General features: G+C 42.6%; 1 pseudogene across 1 annotated transcript; it reads right to left on the bottom strand.

The window, feature by feature from the left end:
• Nucleotides 1–17,850: 17,850 nt before the first annotated feature.
• LOC306807079 (ephrin-A4 pseudogene) lies at nt 17,851–18,477 on the bottom strand (annotated as a pseudogene). The gene has a single exon. The product of its transcript is annotated as an ephrin-A4 pseudogene (transcript).
• Between the last annotated feature and the right edge of the window lie 4,488 nt (nt 18,478–22,965).

Below are 22,965 nucleotides of genomic sequence, written 5' to 3'. Positions count from 1 at the left end.
ATTCCTATTAGTATTGATGGGTAGAGGAGACATAACTGAGCCAAAGATCAACTGTTTTCCCAAGCTTATTACAGGACTTACCTTTTTGTCAGAGCCTTTTTGTAGTAACTGAAAGCAAGCAATAATAAACTCATATACAAACAAAGCCACAGTTTTTAGAAAACAAAGCTATTGAAAAGCTGAGAGAAATGAGAAACAGACCCAACCAAAGCCTGTTGGGGAATCTTAACTACAGTATGCTGGACTGAGATAGATGGATGCCTTAAACAGATAAGTGTATGGACAGAAAGCATGAGAGCTGCATGGTGGCCCTCACTGGGAAGGCATTCAGAAAGTCAGGAAAGTAAAAATTGTACCTATTCTTTACTGGGGGTGGGAAAAGGTAGGACTGTTTATTTTAGCAGTCTGGGAGGTACTTCCTTGCTAATATGAATGATTTGGAGTTCCATTTCCTTGGTGGATTTTGCACCTTGAAAATAAAAAAAAAAAAAAAAGTGAAGTTTGAAGTCAGGAGGGTAATTGCACCAGAAATGGCCTTCTGCCTCTCTTAGGTTCATAGATGCATCCATGAGTGGGAGAATGGAAGGATTTCCCCAGAAATAACTCTAGTATAAGTGGGAGTTGGATAGGATTTACAATTGGAATACAGGAGGACAAGTTGTTCATCTTTCCTGAATAGGCATGAAGGATGTGTTAGAAAAACTGAATTGTCCACATCAACCTTCTTGAGGACACAGTTCGCTGTGTGGATTCCCTTCCCCTCACGTTGGCTCCAGTAGTCTGGACACTTGTCAAATCCCCAGCATGCAGCTGCCTGCATCTTGCACTCCATTATTATTGCTGATGCTAATCTCTGACCGCTGAACACGGGTCAGAACCAGGAGATAATTGCAGCTCCGATCTGCCAGGCACAGTCCTTTGTGAGTAGTTAATGAGTGTTCAGGAAAATAAAGCAGAAAGAAGAAAAGGGGAATTGTGGTTTGCATACAGTGAGATAGTGAATGAATAGGAGATGGAAAGAAGGGACAATTCACTGATAGGGGAAAAAGAAAGAATTTGGGAAAAAAGAAATAATTTGCACTAAAGCTCCTATTGCCTTATTCTTGCTTAGCCCAAGTGGATGGAATCTGGCAAGAAAGGGACTAAGCAGGCAGGATACAGTTACATCCTGGGCTTGTCAGCAGTGCTTTGGTTCTGGGTGGCATGAATGCAGAGATGAGGGTCATCCTTTTCCCTGCCAGTCAGGGAGTTACACCCACAAGACCAATGTCCCCGTGTTCTCTACTCTGAGGTATTTGCTGTCCTTTACTCTGCATCTCACACTGTCTGTGTGTTTGAAGGTGCCCTCTAGAGATTGGCTATCTACTCCTAAAATTGGCTTCAGCTTTCTGTTATCTTGAGTGGCAGTGACCTGTATCTCTCTATCTGAACCACCAAACTTTATTCTCAGCTCTATCTTTATATCACATACAGAGGGATTGTTTTTGGTATCTGAAGAAAAAAGGTGACTTTTATCAAATCTTTGACAGGCCCTTTCTCCAAACAAAAAGTAGCTGCACCTAGTGATCCACATGGCACTGTTGTCCCTAGAAGAGGGTTCCTTAACCATATGTGCAAGGACCCAGTCCACACACAGAGCAGAGATATTTGATTTTATTTCGTGTCTGTGCAGAGATGGGTGATAGGTGTTAAACCCACAAAGCTAGCACTCCTTCAGTATGCCAGGTGCTCATTTTTATACTCTATGCACAATAAAAAAACCTGCCATTTCCTGTATGCCTAACAACCTAAAACTATAGTAATTGGCTTTTCATTCTCACCTCTCGGTTTAAAGATACAGTGCATGTTTATTTTACTGTGCATTCTCTAAGAGGAAGGGGCTTTTATGAGTGAGGGGTGATCAAGCGTATGGATGGGCATTTTACTATGTTAATGATCACAAAGTTCAAGCTAAGCTGTTCTTTGACTTTGTAGTTTGATTCATAGCATCTTCCTGTTCTTACTTCTCAGATCATTGCTTTTGGTTCCTACAGATTTTGTTATTCTCTCATTCTTCATAAATTCTTTTGTTTGTCCTGTACTAAACTCCAGTGATTTAGTGAATTTATAACTTTTAACCTTCTCATTTTCATTTTATTTAAACAACGTGACTCCTCAAAAAGATTCCAGAGAGCATGGGTGTTCTTCCTCTCAGAGAAGATGGCTCCACCTGCTCCTGTGACATCTGTCACAGGGAATAAATGATGCATTATAGGAACAAAACAATTTGGTAGTCTGGGAATGTCTGGGTTTCTGGAAACCAGAAACCACCTCAAAGGAGGGAAAGGAAAACTGCTTCCTGCTAATGAAGTAGAGTCACTAAGGATGGAGTCTGAGGGGAAAATAAATGATTGTGATGCCTATTTGTGTCCATATGAGTCCCCTCTTTGTAACGACCATGTTAATATGCTCATAAAAAGATACGGTGCAGGGGAGACATGACTGTTGAGACTGATTAGCATTTTATGGCAGAACTGAGCTCTATGACAAACAGCTGGGTGGGCTGTTTTTACAACCCAGAAAACTCTAAGATGCTGAAAATATGAGTTTCTTTTCCTTATTTTGTGTGATATTATATTAATAATAATATTCATTTCTATTGACCTTTGAGTCCTGCAACTCCTATGAAAATGTAAGATGGTGAGGGAGTTTGGGTGACTTATGTGGGTCCTAACCAGAAATACTCTGTAATGACAAAACAGGACAGGGCACTAGGCTCACAGAAATACCTGCAATCAGCTGCAAAGCATGACTGATATCTTGGGGCCTCTTGGATCTACCAACCAGAAAAATAGGTGTTGAGTCCTGGTGTCTTAGTGACAACTAGTCTCCTTCTGCAGTTTGCTCTTTGCTTTCAGTGAAGTATTAACTTGGCTTTGCTTTCAGTCCAAACTCATGGTGTACCATATTTCTGTATTGCTTTGCATTCTGGAGGCATTTTTTGGTAATGTTGGCATGAACTACATCCCCATTTTTTAGAAAGAGATGAGGGTTTCCTCAGGGTAAGATACACCATGGATGCATTTCCAGATTTGGAGCAGTCTGTGAGGTGCTGCTCCAGTCCTAAAAGTTGCTGGACCAGATTTATGTCAAGCACTAATGCTGAAATTAGAGGTATGAACTGGTAAAATGCGGTAGCAGAGAAAAAAAGAGGGTTTGAATTTGTTTGCAAATATAACCTAGAGAGCACCAGCCTTTCTGGCACTGGGACAACTGCAGGTATTAATGTAGAGAATCTGTTCCTTGAGCTGCAGAACAGGTTCAAACAACAGGGCTTTGTGAGCAAGGAGCAGTTCCTTAACTGACGCAACAAGCAGAGGGACTCCGTGACTGCCAGCGTTTATCCCACGTGCTCTGTGCTGCCTCTAGTGATGGAAGGGCTCCATCTGGTTAGAAGTCTCAGTATATAACTGCTTATCATATAATGTCACTCGGAAGTCAATCTTTTTTTTTTGAGGGGGGGAAGTGACAGATACTGAATAGCCTAATGTCAAGAGAATAACAGGTTTTACGCCAAGAGATTTAGAAATGTGAGAGAAGTGGTTTTCAGGGCAGATCAATTCTGTGAGTGAATGTGGCATGTTGTGCTGAAGAAGGGATGCAAGCCCAGCTGCAGTGAAAACTGGTGGGGGAACAAGCAGTGGAGCTGGTCAGCTGAGCCATGCATCCTGCTTATATGTCTGTGCCTACACACACATAATTAGTAGAGAAGACCTCAATCAACATCCTGTTTTTATTCAGTCATGTGCGTAAGCCTGGGTTTCTTTAGGTATGTGCTGAAAACTGTTAGAGTAGGTCTCTCTGGAAAAGCTGGAATAGCCTTCTGGGCATTGGCAATAATTAATTCTAAGCACATACTCAAATGCATACTGAATGGGTGACCGGAGCCATATGAAATGTTTGCAAGGAAATCTGAAAGTATGCAAGAATCTGCACTTCCTATCTTGCTGCTGGCTCCATCCTGGAGCTTGGCAAACCATTAAGAAAAAAAGTAATTTCTCAACTGTGTAAATTTCTCATAATGTCTTTATTGAGTGCATGGCTCCCTTCCCTTATTCCACACCTTTTTCCCAGTGCGCTGTGTGGGAACACAAGGACTGTTATAGAACTGAATTGCTAACTCACTTAACTTGAGGACTTTGAGAAGGAGTTTGAAATTAAGAGAATTTAGTTGAAAACCCCACAAGTAGGTTTTCACACTGGAAATGCTTATCAGAATGATAATGTTAGCAGGAAGTTACCAAGTCTGGCCAACTGGGACTAAGCACTGCAGCTCACAAACAATATTTGGAGTCACTCTACCACCAAAATATGTGACAAAATTGTATATTTCTCATATAACAGTTTATAAATTCTAATAGCTTATAGATATTGATGTAAGGAAATTGCCATTTGCACAGGGATCTTCCACAAGCTGGAAAGAGAAGAAGACTCACATTTCATGGAGCAAAATATTTATTATGACAGTTTACTCCATTTGCCTCAGTTCGGGAAAGGGAGCACCTTGTATTATTTTGTGGGTCCCCATCTTGCTTATGGTCTCCTTTCAACCTCATGTGAATGTTGCAGGCAGGATAGAACCAAAAGGAATGAAAATAGGGAATGTTTTACCAAGCCTCACCAATAAGCTACAAACACCATGCTGAGATGCCAAGATCTTCACTGTAGTTCTCAATAAGGTGTTTTGCTTTCTCCTTCTATAAGCCAGCAGTGAAGTAGCTAATGGTAGTGGCCTTTCCACTGCCAGAGAGATATGGGAGTCCTTGAAAGTTGCAGGAGGGTTCACTTCTCTGAGCTGGAGTTTTGAGGTTTACTTTTGTCACTCATTTAAATTGAGAAGCTTAAATCTCACTCATTCATACTGTGAGAGCTCTGCAGCCCAGTAGCTATGCTTCCCTGAACCTCTGAAACAATTGCCCAGAGAGCACCCAGAAATGTTCTTGCACACTGTAATGGGCACTGAAGCCTTGCTAAAGCTGAATCCAGCCTTCAACCCCTGCCTTGCAAATGACTGGTGTTCCATCATCTCTATTGATGGAATGTCGGAGGGTGTTAGCAAACACACAGGAGCCCAGACTGAAATTCAAGACACTGGAGATGTCCTTGCATGGGCATGTTTGCCATTAGCTACCAGGCCTGCTCCTGACTGCAAATCCCAGCATTGCAGAGCAGTACACACAAAATGAGCTGGCAACCTGCCCAGGCTGCATATGGTGGCTGGAGATGGGGTACATTTGGTGAGAAATTGGGAAGCTGTGATGATGGGGGAATAATAGCAGCTATTTCATCTATGGGATCATTATGTCCTGAACAAAGATGTGCTTTTGATGAGAGTGGGATGAGTGGTAGGATGTTTTGGCTTGTCATACCTACAGATCTGTTCATCTTTTTTGAATGAGCGTGTGTAGTGCTAAGAGTGCATCAATGGCTTTCTTCTGGGGAAAGGATGACTTTAGTTCCAGCAGAAGCAATGAAGGATATGCCTGAAAAAGAAGTGCTATCAAGAAGCCACAGTAGTGACATCCTTCTTGGCAGAGATATTGATGAAAGCCAGTACCGGAGATTTGGATCTTTCCTTCCAGGCAAAATGAAGCTGTCCTTTATTGGAGACGAAGAAAAGGCTACTGCTTAAGGAATGAGGCAAAAATTGAGGCAGGTAGATAAGATATGTGGGACACAAGACTAACTGGAGAAGCAGACCTGAAAATAAGAGAGAACACTGCTGTTCATTATGGTTTCTGCTACACCCAGGGAAGTAGGGCTTGACACTGGACTTCTTTGGAAATAATCAGGATTCTGCCAGTGAACTGACCCAATTCAATTCCAGGACTGGAGTTCTCCACCTGTGAATATTGCTTAATTGCTCAATGCAAAGGAACAGCAGTGCCAAGGCCACCCCTAAGGTCTTAGTCTCAGTTCCATCATCTTGATCCCTGGTCTCCTGATAGAGACTCATGGTATTGAAACAGCTGTGTTTGAATTTCCTGTATGAGCTACAGTCTGCTCATTGCAGACTTGTAGAAGAGTGTGTTCTGTACCTAGAATGGCAGGCATGATGGAAGAAATCTCTGCCAGCCAGATTTTATTTTTTCTCTATTCTTCTCTCTCAGGAAAAATCTTGGTTTTTTATTCCATAGTGGCGTGGGTTATGCTATACTGTAATGTTTTGAGGACTGCAAGGCATACTGCAGAGGAATCTGGAGAATGAAACTTCTGGCTTAAAGCAGTGTACTGCAGCCTTCTTGTGTGGGGAGAGAGACATGAGATTGAGGGCTTTCCCTGTGTTTCTCTGAGGTCTCCAAGAGTTTTTTCACAGCAGCCTCATGAAAGAAAGTCTGAATCTTTCTACTGAAGAAGAACCTCACTGCTTTTACAATGTGAACTAGTCAAGGAGAGTTGCCACACCACTCTTCCCATCACTTGTGCCTTTTCCATCTGTACTGCCAGCACTCAGTTAAGCACTAAACCAGGAGATCCCTGCCCATATAAACCAGAACACCTCTTCAGACCTATGTACACAGGTGGGGCATGAAGAACCAATGTCTGTGACCCTCTCTAAAGGGCTTGTAAAGGCACAGCCATGAATCTAGACAAGGACTGGCCTGAATGGAGACAAGATGTTTAGTGTTGCATTGAACCATGCAGGAAGTAACACAATTGGGGTTGGAACACAGCTTCAAGGCAAGGAGTAAAATGACATCCCCACTCCATGGTGTGATTTGTCCAGCCCTTAATTTCACCTTTGTGGTATCCTGCCTGTTCCTGGTGGCCAAGAAGCCTCAATGGAACTACACATGATGTGCGCTGTGTATCTAATCTGCTGTATATAGAATTTTTGTGCTAGCAATAGTGCTGGAAGTTGGCCTTTCTAACAAGAAATCACATGCCATACAAACACAGCTATGAAGCCAAAGCTGGGGATAATGCCCAAATGTTGTATTATTCAGATTTGGATCCAAGGTCTGAGACCAAACCCTCTCTATTTCCAGCACAGAGCACTGGGTTCCAGTAGCAGGATTCCTATGCTGCACATGAGACTGAAGCACTGTAGCAGAAACCAGAAGTAAAAGGTTTATTACAGAGCAACCAATCAGTATATTAAACTCACTAACACCAGACTGGCCTGAACTACTTCCTTTCCTAACTTAAATAATTGCATCCTGCTAGCCTTTGATGCCAGAAAGAAGGAGGCTGCATCTTTAAATAGAGGAGAAAATGATAGGGGTGAGGTGATCTGATTAGTCTGTAAGATGAGTGGAAATTAGTTATTTTCATCCTTAATCACCCACAGGATGGGCCAATTATTGAGCTGTTAGAGACCTATTAGATGGTTGGGAACTCACCCTTCCTCACCTTCCTCCCATAACCCGGCATGAAATTATTGAAGTCACTCAATTTCACTCTCATTGAAACCCATGAAGAGAAAGCTCACAACCAAGCATGGGGTGATTTCAGAGACCTTTTTCTAATGACAGACAGCACTCTGGCTTCCAGAAATTGGTTTATCCATTTTACCCAAACCACCTCCCTGAAAATGCAACCTGCACTTCTGCAGGAACAATTCTATGTTTGTCTGTCAGCCTATCTACTTGTCTATCTATCCTCTTGCTTGACTAATCAGAGAGAGACAAACTTTTGACAGCTGCCTGTCTAATCAATGCAGCATTTTTATCCACTCTCTAGCAAACCTTCATTTTGCCTGTGTATTTGCCAATGTATTCAATAAGTGCTGCTTATGAACAGTTGCATCCTATGGATTCCCCACTAATTTTATTTCCTAAGTGTGTTTGTCACTTGGTATTCCTGTGGTAAAAGGTGATGGGTCAGATCCATTCACATAGCATTGGTCTCCTTCTTCCCTACCTCTGGCTGGGTAAGAGTAATTAACAAAACGAAGAAGACACACAAAAGCCATTGTGCTTTGGAAGAGGGAATCAATTATTTGAGGAAAGAGGAAGAGTGAAATTAGGGTTAGATTTTTGAGTTAAATTTGAGTTAAATTTCACTACTAGGAAAAAATTAATTTACATAGTAGGGGTAAGAGTTGAAATAATTTCTTCCCATCACACTCACAGAAAATTCCATGCCCCATCCCTGGAAGTGTTCAAAGGCAAGTTGGATAGGGGTGAGCAACCTAGTCTAGTAGAAGGTAGCAGGGGGGCTGGAACTAGATATCTTTAAGTCTCTTCCAACACAAACCATAAATTCATAAATTGTATGAATTGATGACAGACCTGATTGCATAGTACTGAAAGCTGTGGCTCCATCCTTGCCTTTGCATAGCCACCCATATTTCGGCACCTTAAGCAGAGTGTTGTGCAGCACCAGAGGCAGAGAATGTAGTTGTATGCCCCTTTGCCTACTGCTTGACTGCATTTTTGCCGCAACTCTGTCTGGGGGTTGTAAACTCTGCTCCAGCTTGGAGCTCTGTGTTGGTGTATGGTGTAAGGGGCTGGAATTTTGAAAGTCATCAGAGGTCATAGGACGCTTTAATTTTCCTTGGTGCAGTTTTGAGCAGAACTTGGAGTCAGCTGCATGCTGACTACCTAAATAGTTTGAAAAAACCCAAATGTGTCTAGCTGCATCTTTTACCTTTTCAGATGCAAGCCTACATTGTTTTTCATAACAAAGGTGTTTATTGAATATGGTCTGCAAACTTTTGCCACTAGCTGACTTGTGCCATAGTAGTTGTCAGAAAAAAACCTCTGAATTGCTGACCTAATAGTTCAGTTCAGTCAAGTAAATTTAGCTGCTTTTCCCCTCTAAAGAAGCACACAGGTATGTGAAACTGCTGCAGATTAGCAAAGACCAGCAGGACACCTTTGCCCTTCCAGAGTGGTAGCTTTAGGTCATGTGGGAATTGTTCATGGCTCTAGATGATTGTGTTTAAGCAATTGAATTGAGCCTCCTAAACTCTAGGGAGACAAAGAGTGAAAGAACGACTTTTGTGCTGTCAGCACCTGGCTGACAATCTGGTGGCTTCTCTTGCAAGTCTCCCCCTTCACTGCAAGAGTCCATCAGCATTCTTCTGAAAGCTGGCAGCAGTGTACTCTGGGAGACAGAAAAGTATCTAGAAAGATTTAAGGGATTATGCCAAAAGGAAGCTTCTGATTCTTTTTAGAAATAAGATGATTAGCCCTAGTCTGATTCAGAGGGCATATCCCATTCTGGATCCAGATGGAGCAATGGGAAAGGTTGACTTTTACAGCCAGCTATGCCCCACAGATGTTAGTGCGAGTGGTTTGCCAATGCAGTGCCCACAAAATGACCCTACTCAGCTCTAATCTGCTTTATTTGAACTGCTGTGGGTTAGGGAACAATCACATAAGCAATTTCCTTGGGAGGTCTGAGAGGGAGGCACTTTCCCCTGCGATTTGATAACAAGCAGCATTGCAGGCCCTGTAGACAGTAGCCCCAGCAGACATCTGGTCTGTCTTACACCTTCAGTCACCAGATGATAGCTCAGTGAGTCACGAAGAAAGTAGCCTCTGTCTTTTGTAGACCTTGGGAGATATGCTCATGTTATATGCAATGAAAATGAAATCAAGGGGAGTGTGTGGGATGTGTCATTTTTAGTTCAATGGGCAAAAAAGATTTTGGGTATATTATTCATGCAACATATCTCGTAAGCTTAATACCCAGTGTTAGACTTACAGAAAAGGATAGATTGATACAAGAATCTGAGTATTCCCAGACCCTCTACCTGAGACCATAGCTCTGCTGATACTGGAAATATTATCTGAGGTTTGGGATATTTAAGGAATAGAAGTTAGTTTCACCTTTAGCAGCTTTTGGGGAGGTTTTGGTCCCCATCATACCATTACCTTGTGAAAAATTGTGGACTGTCTTTGGAGTTGTGCCTGTGTAATTGAGATGAGAATTATCCCCTTTCTGCCTTCTGTATCTTATCTGTGGAAGGGAGAGGGACAGAACACTCCTGACTGCTTCCACTACCTTTGCTTACTCTTTAATTTAAATCTTCTGTTAATTTGCATAATGTACCCCACTCTGGATTTGTAAGAGGTTTCATGGACACATGCAGAAGCACCACAGCAGGTGTTTATGAACACAAAAGGGAAGACTATGCTTATTTTAACCACTCCTCTGTTTTGGAGTGCTTTCTTAGCTGTTTCATACAGCTCTGCCTTTTCTTTAGGTAATTAATATAGTGGGGTAGCTAATGTGCTGCAGATTGTGCATTGGGCAAGCAAGCACAGGACTAATTTTAATGATATGCTACCATCTGTAGAAACCATTTAGGTACCATGGTTTTGGGTAGCCTGTAAGGACCTGATAAATGCTGTTGTATGCTGGAAGTTATTTGATTTAACTGGCTGTTGCTGTTGCCGTCAGCTCCTCATCTTTCTTTTTGTGGCATAGCCCTACTTGGCTACTTCCTACCCCTCCTCACTTCTGTCCTCTGGGCAGGATCTGTGAGCCTCCATCTCCATGCTTACTTCACCTGACAGGTCCTCCTCACCCTCCCACCTGATCCCAACTGGACTAGACCCACAGGCATAAAAGAAATAATTCTCTTCTAGCTCCCTGCTTCTGGGTTTAGTCTCCACCAGCCTCAGTTTCCTTTCTTAGATTTGCCCCAGTTGAAGGGCAGCATATCCTTGACCCAAACAAAACAGATGGCATCTCCCTATGTAACATTCAGGCATGAATTTCTCACACAGGCTGAAGGAGAGGGCTCAGACAGGTCTGTTCCCCCTCATTAGCTTTGTCTGACATCACACTCCAAGTCATGGGGAATGGCTGTGTGGCTGTGCAGAACCGTGCCTCTATCCATTCCTCTCCTGGATGTGGCTCTGGCAACACTCATGTCTGCCTTTGTCTCCCTTATATACAGATCCCATGAGGCTGAGCCTTCTCAGATCCACAATTTAATCACAGAAATCTGACATGATGCTTAAAATGATTTGTTGTGGCCATGCTGGCAGTTAAGTCATTGCCAGCAATTGCATCCAAACTCCATAAATTGCTAGCATAGACTGGTATTGGAAAGTGTTATGGCTGTCATTTCAGCACTGGCACAGCTTTCACCCCAGCCAAGATTTTATGCTGGTGATCTAATGGGCTTCAAATCCTGTACAACCAACTTCCCCACTAACATCCCTTCACTGAGCTCCACAATGGAAAATTTTGTCTCCTGTTCTTAATGAGAAAATAGCCTTAAAAGAAAGAGTGTTATGGTGGGTAAAGGTGGAATTGTGATTTGAAATATAAAAAACAGACAGGTGTCATTCAAAACAATTCAGTGTTATAGAAGAGCTGTAACAAGGGAGACTACCATCCTGCTCCCCAGCCCAGAAAAGTCTGAGAAGGAAATGGTTCATAACTCAGAGCTTGTGTTTGTTTTAGAGTAATCTGGGATTTACCTAACTTATTGCAGTATTAATGCACAGCAGCAGTTTCAGCAGCATGGGCTTGAAAAACATTAGATCCAGGCAAATAGAATGTGTCAGTCTGGAGTGGTAAGAACCATCAAACTTATCTCTTTTTTTTCTTTTTTTTTTCTTTTTTTTTTTTTTAAGGACTAGAGAGAAAAAAATCCTATATTTTTGGTAAACCCTTGCCCTCTATCCCAGTAAACCATGACTTTGGACAGTACATGTCAAAAAACTCTGACAAACAGAAATCTGGGTACAAGCACATTTCCATGTAATGGGAGTATTTTGACATTGCTTTCAAACTCATCTTATTCTATGATCCTGGGCAGTCAGATCTTGTTCTTAAGTCCACTACAGAGAGCCCTGAAATTTATACCCATGCAATATAGATAGGGCCAGGGTAGGTGAGTAGGTATTTGCACTCTACTACACCAGGGATTTTAACTGAGAAAGATCTGCACCATCAGAGCTGTTCCATCTAGAATAATTAGGAGGAAAATATTCGCCATGAAGAAAATTTATCTCTGACTGTCATGAGAGATGCTCTCTGAAAAAAGCTGGAGAAAGATAGATGTTTGGCTGGACATCACTGAGATTTTTCAGGCGTGCATGGTTTCAGGTGAATTTAGTGTTGTGAAAAGGGCCAAGTGGAGGAATGTGAAGATGGATGGTCTAATACTACCTCCTTCTAAATTTTATATGAGCAAGCTTTCCTACCAAGAGGCTTTTTCCCCCTATCTTGGTTCTTGTGCTCAGGAAGATTTGTCCTTCCAACTCCTTCTCAGTCCTGCAAAACATATGACAGTGTAACAGCATTGACTTCAGTAGGGTTGCTCACCTCTGGCACTTGGCTTTAGTGAGAGATGATGAAGATCTCCTGAGCAGAGCAGGAGGTCAAAGGTCAACAGACTTGGGCTGGATCCCTGATTTCATCACTGAAATACAACATGATCTTGGATAAGGACTGAGTTGTCTCCATTATTTACTTCCTACATCTGAATTTAATGCCCTTACCCATGGCCAAAGAACCCCTGAAATGTTGTCCACCACCAGTGTACTAAATCTTGTTTATTGAACACAAATGGTACCTAACCCCATGGAGGTGGCTTATTAGCTGTGAGTGAATTTGTTCACCTGTTGTGTTTATCATGGTGGTTCCTGTGTGTGGCTTAGTGTCTGAGCTATCTGCTTCCATTCTGGTGTCCAGAAAGAAGAAGCCCACAACCCCTTCTGTCTCACCCTTGAGCACAGCAACCCACTGCTGAGGGTGTCTCAGACTGTTACTCCACCTGGTAATTTCTCCATCCCAAAGGACAATAATCTCTGTCTTCCCCCAAATCTTCCATTAATTTTTAATATTCTCTCCTTCTCTCAGCTTTTTCTCCTCTATTTTTATAGAGCTTCCTTTTCTTAACACAGTATTAAAAGGAAGGATAAAAAAAGAAATGAAAAACGCGTCAGAGCAGAAACTTGTGTATCCTCTCCCTTCCCTGTGCTCTCAGAAGTTGATTTCTTGACATCCAGTCCCTTTGGGTGACCAATGGAGCCCTGCCCAGAGACCTGTGCCCTCTGATTTGTGTCTCTCCTTCATTAGCTTGATACCCTAGTCAATGGAGCAGGGAAGAAGGGGTTGATCTGTTCAAGATCCAGGCATGTGAGGACCTCTCACACGCAAGCTGTGGTGAGCCAGCCTGGAAAAGCAACAAAAGAGCAGGGCAGGAAAAGCAGTCTGGGTCAACTGCCTTTTAGCCCAGACAAACCTACTCTGACAAACCTATTTTGAGGTTGCAGGTCATCACAGGAAGGAAGACCTTTCCTATCACTGTATAAGACAGGGCTTTGCTGGCCCTGTTTAGCAGCCTGATTTAATTTTTTAAAGAGCATCCTAACCACACACAGACAACCTAAAGCCTCCTACTTGTTTCTTAATTGGTGTTCTGTACTTCAGCCTGTTACTATAATTTGTGTTCTCTCTGCCATCCCTCCTCCTCCCCTCACCTTCCCAGAGTACAACCTTAATCCACCTACATTTTCACCTTCCTGGAAAGTCCTCCCACCTCAAAACTCATGCCCAATAAACACCTTCAGCTCCTTTTTAAACTTCCTTACCTGATCCTCCATGTTAGATGTTCCTCTTAAAAGGCTCATGCATATAGATGCCATCTTTTACCATGGGGAGGCAAAGCCCCTTCCAACTCCTTCTGCCACCTGTTACTCGAGGATTTATATGTCTTACAAAGGTGAGATTTCGGATGCTGGAAGTCTGGGGTCCTAATCCCTACTGTCTACAGACTTTGCAGTTTAGTTACTGGATTTCGAACAGTACTACAACATAGTGTTTTTCTCACTGATACATCAATGGTGTGTCCCTCCTACATCTTAGGAAATGGGCCTAAGAGTTAAATCACATACTTAGGCCATAGCAGTTGCCACTGGGAACTTGGATCCTTAGCTTTATATGGATATCAATAGAAGTAAGCTAATACTTTTTCTATATAGGTGTTGCCCGATCCGAAGAAAACACAAACAACCGAAGTCGTTTATGCGGTGCTTTATTGAGGCCTCGGGAGCCTGTGGACTAGCGTCCAAAGACAGAGCCCCATTTGACAGAAAATTTACAGGGTTTTTATATGCTTCTTTACATGATTTCTTCATCTTAACAGATTCTTACTTCATTTTGATACCTGGTACCATAATCTCTCTGACATTTCAGATTCTGCTAAAAGGTGCATTCTTTAGATAAATGGATACACTCCTTAATATAAGTAATTATTTCACAACTATACTGCTTGCATTACAAAATTTGCTATAAAGTTCATCTGCCGGTTACATGCGGCCTACTAAGCCTTAGCATAACTACTACTAATGTCAACTAATGTCAATTACTAAGGTTTATTATTACTTTAATACAATTTATTATATCAAATGGCAACATTTCCCCCCTTTTGAGCATTCTTCAGTCTTCTGCAAGGATGCTCAATTCTTCATTATCATCGGGTCTTTCAAATGCTGGATTCCTTTTCAAATGCTGGATTTTCTTGCCTGATAGCAACTTCATACTTCGGAGGAGACAGGTGCATTTCGTTGGTTCTTGTCAAAGCTTTTATCACCCTCTTGGTGTGTCTGGTTTCTTTTTCAATAACTCCTAAAACACACTTATACACTAACTAGATAATTAATAACAAGACTGCAATTAACAGAATGTACTGTATTATGGACGAAACCCATTCAGATGTTAATTAGTGCAAAGTATTATTAATTTTATACTAGTAAAATCTTAAATAAACACAACCTGTTTTGTTTATTGTATAGTTTAATTGTTTACTTTCCAATAAGCCTATTTCCTGTGGGCCCCAAGGGAGAGTAACACTTAATTTTGCTAAGATTTTTGTTGTAAGAATACTGTACAAGAGCCTGTGGTCATTTATTTATACTTAGTTTTATTAAAGTCTGGCATTTCTACTAGACAAGTTCTAAAAGGGCTAGTAGCGGAGACTAATACTGAACAAAAGAAGTGCTGTTTGTTCTAGTTTTTTTTTTCTTGTTTATGTTCAAAACGGTATCACTGTGCAACTTTGCCATATTATTTTTCTCGCTTATTTTATATCAAGTGTTTCAATGCCAAATACGACTTTGGTTATTTCTGAATTTATAGAAGGTAGGTTTTCCCTAAGCTCGGTACGTTTTAATCCAATAGTATCTTTTTCACAACAATATCCCAATATTTTACTTTTTCCCCAATCTTTTATGTTTCTCACAGTGTTCTGTATTCTCCACTTACAATGTATTCTATATAAATTGGCCCTGTTTTCTACTAACAACAGGGCTTCCCTCGTGTTGCGGGCTCCTGTTGCTGTTTTTAGTTCTGTTTGCCAGGTTAGGGCATGATTTCTCCAAGAGCAAGCAGTACACAAAGGTTGTGACATACCCCACTGAGATTTTATAACTGTAGAGTGACACTTTCCACAATGTAACAATACTAGCGCTTTACCAGTACACTTTTTCCCTTTGCAGTTCCAGCACTTTCTTATCTGTAAATTTAGAATCTTGTTAATTATAGATTGTTCACAGTTATCTAATAGTCCAGTGGCTATTGAAATGTCCGGACGATCCCAATTAATGTTGATTGGTTTACCAGTAACTTGCTGGAGTTCAAAAACTGCGTCTTGTAAAAACAATTTATTTCGTAGCTGGCGAATCTTTGAGTTTTGTTCCCATTCTGGTATCATTTTTGGTAGGAACCCAAGTTGTACCTGAGGGAGTAGAAATGCAAAGGTAACTTTTACTTTAATAAAGAACTTTTGCTGGCTTCTGCCAAATGCTAGTGCGAGAATTTTTATATTGGACCTAAACACTTGGTTGAATGTCATGTACTGGATTTTTTTTTTTTTTTTTTTTTTTTTTTTTTTTTTTTTTTTTTTTTTTTTTTGTGGCATAGGTCGGTTCCACTGCAGAGTTCCTTAGCTGGATCTGTTTCCTAACTATTGGGTTATTTTTTCAAACAGGTTGGACACATAGCATTCACTCTTTTGCCAATGTTAACATCTGGTTAGAAATTACTTTTCTTTTTAGAAATTTTACTAAGGCTTCTGCTCCTCAATGGCATTTATTATGTTCTGTTTTCAGAATTGCTTCCATGATTCTGGCAGGCTGGCAGGCACTACAACTTGTCCCATTTTGGTTACATACCATCCAACTGCATTCTTTTGGGCCAGCAGCAATGATGCCAGTTTTTCATCATCTGGGGAGTACTTAGGTTCCTGTAATAAATGTGGAGTTACTGGGCTCACCTTAGTTGGTACCAAAGCCATTTGAGTCCATACTTCTCTGGCCACTTCCCGAGCCGTCTGATCTGCCATCCGGTTTTCTTTGTAGATTTTTTTATTTTCCTTTTGATGTCTTTTAACATGCATTACAACCACTGATTTAAAATACGCCTTTGGAGTAATACATAGAGCTCCATGAATATGTACACCTCCAAAAGCATATCCAGAATCAGTCCATATGTTTACCTTTTTTTTTTTTTTCCGCACTTAATTCCAAAGTTTTTGTTAATGCAGTAATTTTTGCTCGTTGGGCTGAGGTTCCGGGAGTCAGGGCTTTTGCTTTTACCACTGTTTTTACTTTTGTTACAGCATACCTTGCATACCTGGTTCCATTTTCCACAAAACTGGATCCATCAGTAAACAGTTCCCAATCTGGGTTTTCCATTGGGGTATCCTTTAAATTGATTTTGCTTGCATGTACTTGTTCAATCACTTCCATGCAATTATGCACCAACTTTCCTTCCTCTTGCTTGCTGCGGGGAAATTCTGCTGGGTTAACATGATTAGTCATTTTCAGTTCTACATCATCCTGTTCTCTCAGGATTGCTTGGTATTGTAGCATCCTGCTGGACGAAAGCCAATGACCCCCCTTTTGCTCCAGAACTGCCAGTACCATGTGAGGCACAAATACTTTTAATTTTGTTCCCAAAGTCAATTTTCTGGCTTTCCGGATGAGGATCACCGTGGCCGTAACTGCCCGCAAGCATGACGGCCATCCAGCACTGACTGAATTTAGTTGTTTTGAAAAATACTTTACCGGGCATTTCCAGGATCCAAGTCTCTGGAGTCAGCACTTCGAGTGCTAACTTTTGCCTTTCATTCACATATAACTGAAATTCTTTGTTTAGATCTGGGAGGCCTAAGTCTTTAAAGGCCTTTTTCCTTTGTCGATCCCAGTGTAACTGTGGTTCTTTCAGGGCCTCATACAAGGGCTTAGCTAAGAGTCCAAAATTTAAAATTCACAGTCTGCACCATTCTACCATTTTTAAAAGGACCTAAGCTTTTGATGGTTTCTTGGAAGGGGTATGGCACATATTGCTTCTATTTGATTGACTCCCAGCCTCCTTTGTCCTTGCATGATTTCGCATCCAAGATAAATCACACTTGCTTTTATCAGCTGTGCCTTTTCCTTGACACCCGGTAGCCACCCTGACCCGGCATATTTAACAATGCAATAGTCCATTTCAGACACGTTTCTTTTTCTTCTGCTGCTAGAAAAATATCATCTACATACTGGAGAATGACATAAGAGGATGGTGACTCTCTTACCTCAGCAGTCTTCCAATCTTTTAATTCCTTTGCCAATTGATTTCCAAATATCGTAGGACTATTTTGAAACCTTGAGGCAGCCGGGACCAGGTGAGCTGTCCTTTCCTTCCAGTGTCAGGACTTTCTCACTTTAATGCAAAATATTTCCTACTTTCGAATGCCAGAGGGATGCAGAAGAAAACATCTTTCAAATCAATAACAGAAAACTATTTAAATTTTTCTGACACAGATGTTAACAAAGTATATGGATTGGCAACCACTGAGTGAATGTCCTTGGCAATATTATTAATTGCCCCCAGATCTTGCACCAATTAATTAGTTCAAGATTTAAGAACAATTAATAACACCACCAAAGAGAACGCCAGGCACGGGCTACGGGACTGCGATGGGACCGCGGTGCCCCGGGCAGGCACTGCATTTTCGGGCTCCTTGCGCTTTCGAGGCTGCGAATTGGGCACCTTTGTTACCGGCTTTGGCATGGTGCCTTGGCAGCAGACGGTGACACGCAGCTTTAAGCACCGCCCGGCACTTTCGGGGCTGGGCACGGAGATGTAGTAGTAGGTCTCTCCGGGCTGGAACTCGAAGCCGAGTGGGAAGGGGGTAAAACGCTGGATCTTTTCGGAGAAGCGGACGGGCCCGAAGGGAGCCCGGGGCTGGTTGCACTTCCAGCGCATGAGGGCGCCAGGGGTTTCGTAGCAGCCGCGATAACCTTCCCGGTTTGCTATGAAAAGCGTGAAGATTTCTGCCTGGCCGGCAGGCACTGCCCCCTTGTAGTGCGGGCAGTAAATGTCTAGGTAGTCATTGATGGCCACTTGGATGGAATAGTCGTCTTGCAGGAACTTGGGGTTGCTGCCGTTCCAGTGGATACTGTGGCGGAAGCCGCGCACTGGCGGCGCCCAGAGCAGCGGCGCCCAGAGCAGGAGCTCGAGCAGCGGCGCGGGGTGCATGGCTCTGAAAAGTGCATACATACACTTAAAAGATACTTATAGTTCTGTGCCTTCGGTAATTCTGAAAAATTTACTTGTCAGTAATTTCCTGGTTTTGGTTCCATTTGTAGTTTCTTTGTCTGACTGAATACAATTTTGACTAATTTAACGTTTTGGGCATTCCAGTCTTAATTTCACTAACAATTCCTGATATTCCCTGATAGATTTTCTTTCCTCACCACTGTTTGGATCCCATTCTGGATCATTGTTCGGCACCAAGCCACCCACGGCTCTCCCAACCGAATGCAGCCCGATCACTTTCCAAGCACGCTCCCCCCCCGCCCGCAACACTATCTCTTCCTCGGTGGAACCCACTAAGGCATCCAACAAAACCTACAAGTCATTTTAATCTGGACTTCGAGCTTTAACAATCACTCTGACTACCCGCGCCACTTCTCCAGGACTTTCACGGCAACCGCCTGCTGATTGCCTCTGAATCACCAGATCTCCTCGGGAGAAAGGCACCTTTACAAGCACCTTTTCTCCTTGGGGTCCCATAGCTTCCCTTAAGGGGCAATAAGCCGGGGTTCCCCATGATTCTTACGTTTCCGTCTAGTTCGAGCCGCGAGCGGGGCACCTTGCCGACCCTGGGGAGAAACAGGGGAAGGGGCTGGGGAACGCACAACAACTTCCCCAACATTCCCGGGCACTACCGCCATTCCTGCCACCTCCTCCTCTTCCCCCTCCCCCCCCTTCCCCCTCCTTCTCCTCTCCACTGCTCTCCGGCAACGGCGGACACAGAGAGGAATGGGGTGAAACAGAGGGGAGGGGTGAGACAGCCGGAGGGGGTGAAACAGCAGGAGGGGACGAAGCAGCAGGCACATCAGGTGATATCATTAAAGACAAATCCTTCTCTGGTCAAGAGGTTAAGGCTAAGCACTGGACACACTTAGATTTCCTTTACAACTCCCCCACACTCAGGTTTTTTCATTTCCAATACCATTATTTTACATTCAGTCTGCCACTCCTTCTTGCGGCGCAGCAAATAAAACAAATCTAAACACTGTATCACATCCCATTTTTCATTTTTCCTTAAATACTGCATTAATGAGTTCAGGGTATCATAATTCACAGTACCATTTTCTGGCCGTGCCGGCCCCTCTCGCTCATATTTTGGCCATTAATGATTACGATAATCAAACCCTTTACTTTTCTACTTTTTCAATCAGACATTCTAACGGTGTATTTCCGGGTATACCCTTAGAGTACTGAACCATAGATTTGAATGCTTTAAATGGCAGTTTGAACTGGTTTCACTTACAACTGTACAACAACTCGGCAACCGATCGCAACAACCAATATGCAGCAACGTACAGAACAATAATAACCACAATTAATATTAACAGTTTAACAGAATTAATCATACCACATACTCACACTCACACAACAGAAATAAATAAATACCAGAATAAATACCAGACCAATCCGACTTGCCACTTCTCGACGCCGCGAGGGGCAAGTGCCGGACCTGCGCAGCTTTCGCCGCGTCTGACAGCCGGCGCCTAGGCTTTTCAGACCAACCAGATGTCTTAGCCCAACCCTGCGAGGATCGCCGCCTCGTCTTATGAGCAGGCACCCAAAACCAGAAACAGAAAATAAAGCACCTTCGGGCTTACCTTTTGCAGTCGTCCGCCAGGCGCGGGGGTCGGGCACGAACCGATGACTCCCCGAGAATCACTCGGTGCCGGCGTGGAGTGGATCAGAACGCGAACCGCCCCAGCCACCTTCGGAGTCCTGCCGCGGTCTCCAGAAAACTGTTGCCCGATCCGAAGAAAACACAAACAACCGAAGTCATTTATGCGGTGCTTTATTGAGGCCTCGGGAGCCTGTGGACTAGCGTCCAAAGACAGAGCCCCATTTGACAGAAAATTCACAGGGTTTTTATATGCTTCTTTACATGATTTCTTCATCTTAACAGATTCTTACTTCATTTTGATACCTGGTACCATAATCTCTCTGACATTTCAGATTCTGCCAAAAGGTGCATTCTTTAGATAAATGGATACACTCCTTAATATAAGTAATTATTTCACAACTATACTGCTTGCATTACAAAATTTGCTATAAAGTTCATCTGCCGGTTACATGCGGCCTACTAAGCCTTAGCATAACTACTACTAATGTCAACTAATGTCAATTACTAAGGTTTATCATTACTTTAATACAATTTATTATATCAAATGGCAACATAGGTATCAGGGATGAGTGTGTGTGAAAAAGGCAGAGGAAGGGGCTGAAAAAAAGGTTTAAAAAATAATTAGCTTTTCTGCCCACTCTTGCCAAAGTTGCCAACCCTGTCTATCACAGCTCAGCTACATGAATAGCTGATTCCCAAACAATGACAGAGATGGAAGCAAACAGCAGGCTAAGGGCAAAAAAGTGTAAATGAGGGACAGAATAAGGCAGAAATATGGTTTTACAGCTGGCCCAGGGTTCTGTTCCACTAGCAGCCCATTTGCTTTGGGAAATTCTTTCCCCCTTTCCTTTCTTCCTGCTTCTCCTTTCTGCCCCTCTGCTTTTACCAGAGTCTATCTTTGCTGTACTGAGTCAACTGGTTGTACAGTTCCAATATATATTACCAACAGAGTAGAAATCTCTGGTGCAGTAGTGAGACCTTTTAAAATGCAAATAAAAAAGCTTTTGACTGGTTCCCATCTAACAGCCCTAATTAGCAAGGCTCCTCCTCAATTTTGCAAAGCTGGGATCTGCTGCATCTCTCCCTGCACACCAATGTAGATGAGGACTGGAAGTTACTTTCAGTCTTGGGATTGCTGCCTTGCAGAGTGCCCTGCCACACAAGTGATCTCTCCAGACTGCCAGGGACTGTGAAGAAGAGTGACTTGCTGCTCTGTGTCTTTCCCAGCTCAGGCTTCTCTCCTGCTAGATGGAGTGTACAATTTGCTCAGCAGCTGAAGATTCAGCACAAGGCCTTTTGAAGAGTCTTTGTGCAATTAGTATGGCAAATTGGAGCCTCCCAGGAGGATACACAGCATCATGCTCCCCAGCAACAAAATCTCAGCTCCTCCATACAAAAGGAACCTCATTTAATGTATTAAATATTTAATTAATGAACTGAAGCTTTAATGAGGTGGTGATGAAGATGCCAAACAAGATACTGAGACAGGAATATCCTACCCAAGAGATAACAAAAAGTTAGCTACTATTTTCCCACTAGTATTTTTTTTTATTGGCAACACAACTGCCTGGGGAAGCTCTCAGTACCTTTAGGTCTCATTCTGCCTAGGTAAAGGGAATTGCACAAGTCGGACACATCCCAGATGTGGGATGGAAAGCTCCTTTATTGCCTGTTTTATTGAGATAATATAGAAGCTTTGGCTGGGAAGAACAGGAGTGCTACAGCCTCTCTGCTGCATGTGGCAGCAGAGGAATTGCTAATAGAGATTGCTGTAGAGATAAACAGAGGTTGAGTGAAAAATCATGTAGGCAGGCATGCCATTGCTAGAGCCAAGAAAGCTTAGATTTCTCAGACAAGGCACAGCAAGGCAAGTGTTTCAGGTTGGAAAGAGTCCTGGTTTATCCTTGCATTGGATCTACTTGATGCCAGTGATGATACGCTTAGTACAAACACCAAAATGCTGCTGGTCTGGCCCAGGTGTCTTCCCAGAAGTGTACGAAGTGAATCTCTTATTTCTGGGACTATTCACCATGAGAATGCTCATTTCTCCTCCTTCAAATGGGATATTGCAATGGTTTTACCTGATCACTGTCTTTAGCGGGGGTCAGGCTCTCCTGTTTGGAGCAATGAGGGCTAAGGGGCTGAGGCACTGAGGGCACAGGGTCCTCTTTCAGGCAGGAAGCACTCAAAGGAAAGGCCATAGGAAATTCTGGTGACGTGACTGAAGGATGCAAGAGCCAAAATAATTCTCACTGTTTCCTCTCTGTGTGAGAATTGCTTTAGCTGATCAGCCTCTGTTATGGGAACCCTGGGATTTGGAAAGGAATAATAAAAGATTAATCGAGAAACTCCTGAATGAATTCAATAAAAATGACATATGGAGTGTGCACCATGATATTTTTATGATTAGGCTGGCAGATAATTGGAAGGAGCAGATTCTGCCCCATGCCTGATCAGGTCTGGTTTCTCAGAGATCCTTCTGGTTTCAGTGTTTCTTTACAAAGGAAAAATTAGAGAGGAAAAGGGAATGAACAGAAAAGGAGTCAGACCAAATGCTTCTCTGCTCACTTTAGAAGGAAGTTCTGAGAAAGTTGCTTTTTAAAATGCATTTCAGATTTCAGAATACAATCCTCTATGCTACATGTTTTTGCCTGATTCACATAACATCATTAAAACCCAGGGCTGGGATCAGGATTCCTCTGAATTTTCAGCCTTTCTCTCCTGGCTTCCAACTGGAAATTGCGAGTAGTCAGGCCCAGAATAATGGTTAAAGGGCAAAATTTAACAACTCCCCAACATCCTCACCAAACTCT

This window comes from Erithacus rubecula (assembly GCF_903797595.1).
Source record: "Erithacus rubecula genome assembly, chromosome: 1".
Taxonomy (NCBI): Eukaryota; Metazoa; Chordata; class Aves; order Passeriformes; family Muscicapidae; genus Erithacus; species Erithacus rubecula.
The sequence above is the reverse complement of the archived record's forward strand: the minus strand, read 5'-3'. Positions and strand labels throughout refer to the sequence as shown.